The sequence below is a fragment of the Abrus precatorius genome, unplaced genomic scaffold (assembly GCF_003935025.1).
Source record: "Abrus precatorius isolate BTA unplaced genomic scaffold, Abrus_2018 Scaffold9, whole genome shotgun sequence".
In the NCBI taxonomy this organism is placed as follows: Eukaryota; Viridiplantae; Streptophyta; class Magnoliopsida; order Fabales; family Fabaceae; genus Abrus; species Abrus precatorius.
The window spans coordinates 2336057-2341630 of record NW_020874439.1 but is presented as its reverse complement, the minus strand read 5'-3'; the positions used below and the strand labels follow the sequence as shown (position 1 = coordinate 2341630).

Here is a 5574-nt window from a genome sequence, read left to right as displayed (position 1 = left end):
TGGAGTTGTTGTGGTGTTTTCGCCATTTGTTTTTTCAAGGCCTCAATCTATTGAGATAACAGCTTGTTCTGAGTTAAAATTGCATCATTAGTGCTCAAGTCTATAACTCATCTTCTTTGAGATTGGTGTCTTTCATGTTGAGCTTGTTGATCAGAGGATGCTAGGGATTCTATAATTTAAGTAGCTTGTCTAGACCTGCAGACATCATAGCACCACCAGTTGTTGTATCCAATAACATCTTCACCTCAAGTTTGATCCCATTGCAAAAGAAATTAAGTTGTGCAATGTCTTCAAACCCATGATTAGGATATTTTCTGAGTAAAGACTTGAACCTCTCCCAGGCCTCACAAAATGGTTCATCTATGCCTTGCCTAAAAGTAGTAATCTCTGATTTTGCCTTGATATACTTGGATGAAGGATAGAATCTGTTAACAAACTCGTTCTCTACATCACTCCAACTAGTCAAACTCAAGTTTAGATGAGACTTTAACTAGATTTTAGCTTTTCTAGTAAAAGAAAATGGAAACAATCTCAAATAGATAGCTTCTTCATCACCTTATAGAATACCCATTGTACCACAAAGCTCATAAAAATTAGACAAATGAGAATATGGATCTTCATGGTCAAGTCCAACAAATTGTTGTGAGCTAACTAAGATAAGAAAAGCTAGTTTCATCTCCATGGCTCTTGAAGTATTCAGAGCTGCAATGCTAGAAATTGCCTTAAGCCTTATTGTTGAGCATAATTTCCCAAGGTCCTTTTAGGAGGTCTGATTGGTCCAGCTCCACCATTGCAATTACCTTCTCCTTCTTCAACCATTTCTAACTCAGGACAAGGTTGATTGGAAGAAGTTGAAGAAGATGGAACAAATAACTCTTGTTGTTGTTTCTAGAGTCTCTCCAACTGTCTAAGCCTTCTTGTTCTACTATTGTTTCTCCTTACCGTTCTCTCAATCTCAAGATCAAATTGCAATTCTTCGGCTAGAGTTTTTCCTCGCATACAAGAAATCTTAACAGAAAGATGAATCCAAGAAACAAAACAACTATATATAATATAAGTATTCACAAGATTAACTATTCACAAGAATTAACAAGAATGAAAATTACTAAATATCTGTGCCAAACCCCCAGCAACGGCGCCAGAAACTTGGTGACATTTTTTGTAACACTTGGCAAGTGGACCAAGCTTCGATGTAGTAAATTGATATCGTCCTTAGGGATTTAGTGATAATAGTGATTTTATTTCTTGTTTATATACAGAAATGGAAAGCATGATTGAAATAATGGTTTACATGAAAATAAGTAAAAGCAAATAGAGTAAAATTTTAGTAGAAAACCTAATGCAAGAAAGAGATTAGATTTAAATGCACTTGCTAACACTTTATCTTCAATGAGTAAATATGATTTCAACTATCTTACTTCTACATTCATTGAGTAACTTAACTAGATCCCTTAAAATTAAGTCCTAAGGTAGTTAATCTTAAAACATGATTCCTCTATGATTAAGAATAACACCTTGCATTAAGAACAATAACTTGAACATAGGTGGCTAAAAAACTCAAGTCTATTCCTAGTACAAGAGTTTGTTAGGTGTGATGATTCACGACTGCAGCTGCGGAGATCTGGATTGCCCTAATTACTTTGTCTTCTCACGACTGCAACTATAGATTCATAGCCATGACTGTAACTCTCTAGAATTCTTGTTCTGTTGTAGAATTTCATGGCTGCAATTGTGGGTTTGGGGCTGTAGCCCTGGACTTCAGACTTCATCAAATTCTGCACAAAAATAGAGATATTTTAAACCAAAACATTACCACCCTTGTGTCTTAAGAGTCATGAAAATCCTGCGAAGTCTTTTAAAATCTGTAGGACTTTTTTCAACTAAAAAAGTCTTTTAAAATCCTAATCCAACACACTCTTCCTTAGAATATTTCTAAATTTTCTTATTTTAAAATTAAAATGGATTTTTGGAAATCTATAAAGATAGTGATGTATAGATTACTTTATCATTCACAAATTATATAATTACAAAAGTAAAGTTGTTTATCCTATTTTTTTTAAAACAATATCTTTCTTTAAATCTTTTTAACACCTTCAAAAAGGTCTTTTTTAATACTTTTCAAAAAGGATTTTTATTCCAAACTACTTAACCCTAAATTCCTTGGAGCGCTAAGGAATACATAGGAGCAAGACCAAAACCTATTGGGTCCAATTATTTTAAAACTTATTTTCTCCATTAATAAAAAATTGAAATACAAACAAATAAAATATCAAAATTAGGAATGAAATTAAATTAAATTTTGCACAATTTAGGGCAATCGTTTTTTATGGATGTCATGGGGTGCTAATACCTTCCCCTACGCGTAAGTAAAGTGCTTAACTTGGATCTGGTTAGTAGACCATTCTTATTTAAAGTTTTTCAGGGTTCTTTAAAAATCCTGGTGGTGACTTATTTGATCTCTTTTTCCTTCTATTTCTGATTTTGCCATTTCTTTTCCCCGTTGTGACCTCGATTACGACAAATTGAAGAGTCAAGCTCCAAGAAACTTACTAGTGATTCAGTAAAACAAAGTTTCAAGCTTAAATTCAAGACAAGTTCGGAGCTCAAAGGCTTTTATCTAGGAGAAGGAAAGAGAGAGTTAAGAGAAAAATGTTAGAGAAGGTTTATTGGATTGTAATGCAAGTTTTTTGAGTTGAAATCCTTTAAATACCCCTTAAATCTTGCATGCTTTCACTTAAGCGAGGTCATCCTTGCCTGGGCAAGAAAACTAGACAAAGGGATTTTTCTCAGTTTTCTGATATTCTCGCCTGAGTGAGAGTCATTTTTCACTTGAGCGAGAAGAGGTCCAGAGAGCTACTTAATTTTTCCTGTGAGACTGGCTGAGCAAGTTCCATCTTGCCTAAGTGAGGGGAAAGTTAGGGGAACTCTATCTTATCTTGCATGGACAAGATTTGTCTCGTTTGAATGAAAATGCTCTGAAATCACGTGGTCCAGAACGTTCAATCTCGCTTGAGTAAGGTATATCTCGCTTAAGCGAGACTCTTTGCAACCATCACCATTTAAACTCCTCTTACTCTAAACAACATATACAATCAATCAATATAAAATACAATAATTATAAAAGTAAAATTAAGAGTGTTACAACATCTCCTTAAGCAATTTCGCATACTTGGGCATTTAAGAGATGATCTTAACAAAAGTATGTTGATATGCAATTTTTTGAGGATATCCAAGAACTTACCAAGCTATGGATCCTTTTGGTTGTACTTCAATCTCTAAGGAAAGGGAATCCTTGGCATTACAGGCTTTGTTAACGCAGTAGACTCGTCTTCTTCTTCCATTTCTGGTTCTGCGTATGAAGCACAACCTTGCTTAATGGGATGCACCGTCGTGCTTGTTGTGTTACCTTAGGCATGCATAATGAAGCATGGCGTGCTTCTTTAGATTCAAGGGCATGCTGAGGTGGATGCAGGGGCGTGCTAGGGGATGCAAGGGTTTGCTTATCAATAAGCACAGGCGTGCTCCCTTCACTTTTTTGTGTTGTTTGAAGATTCTTCCCACCCCTAAAGGTGATGGGCTTTGGCTTGCTCTTTAGAATTTAGTTCAGGCTGAGTTGGCAATGTTCCTAACACCCTTTGACTTAAAAGATTAATAATCTGCTCCAACTGTGATTCGATATTTAAGGATTGTGATCTCATTTCAAACTTGTTTTCTGCAAACCTTTTATCCTCTCTTTCAATTTATTGTTCCAACTAGGCTTCAAACTTTGATATTCTCTTATCAAAGCTATGCACATACTACACCATGGTTTCTTGGAAGTTAGATTGGAATTTGGGAGCCTTTCTTCTATCTAATTTCTCTCTAATGTCTAATGTCTTTTTGTAGTGTTTGTCCAGCTTTTCAACTTTCATTTAAGTGGCATCTTTAAAATATTTTCTATTCTAATTTGTCCTATAAAATAAAGAAAAATAATTACTTAAATTTATAATAATTTACTTTAAATTTTATAATTATTTAATAATTTGAATGAAAATAACACTTTGACTTAAGTTACAATTTTTTAATAATTTTAAATAAAAATTAATAAATTAATCCCAAAAATATATATAATAATGTAAATAATAACTTAAACGTGACTTTATTAATAAGTATAATTTATATTATTATATGACTGTGTTTTTACTTAAAAAAATTTTAAAAATGAGAAAAAAATTAAAAAATAAATAAAAATTGACATACATAAAACATGTTTGATTCCCTTTTAAATATAGCTTTCTGTTTTTAAAAATAAAATTAATATAAAATTTGTCTCATGTAATTTTTTTTATAATTTAGTTTCTATTTTGTAATTATTTAAAAGTTAATTTTGAAATGATTAGGGATGAGAACATTAAAAATGAGTCAGGCGACTCTACATGATTATACAAAATAACCACTTTCTAATAAATAAAAAAATTCACATAGAATTCATGCCAAATCATTTGACTTGAATAAAAGAAAATTTTGTTAAAGATAGAAATAAATATTTATGAGATGCATTAAATTGGGGAAAATAAAACAGTCTAAGAATGAGACAATGTGCTTTATCCTATGTTAAAAAAAAAACTAGGTTTATTAAGTTATATTAACTAATAAAATTAAAATATATATATATATATGAGACAAATTTTTTTATATTAATGTAAATTTAAAAACTCTTAGACTCGATTTTAAACTTTTATTTAACTTTTATTTTACATGTTATAATTTATTAGTTTATTGACCATTAGATGTAAGTTAAATAAAAGACTTATATAGTGTGTAAGAGTTGAAAAAATATATTCTCATAAATTGATTATTTCATTTAATATAGGGTTATTTACTAATAAGGTAACTTGGATAAGCTCATAAAATGATGTCAAATTAAGATTTTTCTACATAATGTACGTTATCTTTTATTTAAACGTTGGCAAATGGAATCACGAATTTTGTTAGCTTTAAGTGTGTCGGTGTTTCACTGATTTGCTTGTGCTTACATAGACAAGCCTATGACCCCAAATTGATTATCTGTTATATGGAAAAGCAAATCTTGAGTGATCCAACTTATCTCTCTTAAGATCATCGGTACAAATTAGGTTGGCGAAGAGTCCTTTTCTTGCAGTCTCATCCAAAAGAAAATTATGTTCCCTTGGTCAATGGTAGGGAAAGGAAAATAAAACGAAGCCATTGCGTGTTGCTCGAATTTACTTAGTTACAGCGGTGCTTGGTAACTGATGCAATAAATCATATAAGATATGTATAATTTTCAGTTTTTCACGGACAAAATCAAGGTAAAAATTAATAGCAAAATTCTATATTGAACTCATCAAGGAATATTAATAGATAAGCTAATATTATTATCAACATTTATTTTTGTAAATTTAAATTTAGGTTTCATCAACTTTATTTATTAACAACAAATGATAAAAACAATAAATATTTACATAAATTATAAAATTATTTATAAAAATAATTTTAAATTATATTTTTTTATATTTAAAATTAACATAAATAAACCTTCTGTCGCTATAAAAATTGTTAGATTTGAAATTCAAA

General features: G+C 31.0%; 1 non-coding gene across 1 annotated transcript; it reads left to right on the top strand.

Moving 5' to 3' along the window:
• The first annotated feature begins 293 nt into the window (after positions 1–293).
• Positions 294–395, top strand: LOC113851708. The gene has a single exon (XR_003502277.1). It is a non-coding gene; the product is annotated as a small nucleolar RNA R71 (small nucleolar RNA).
• Positions 396–5574: the final 5179 nt, after the last annotated feature.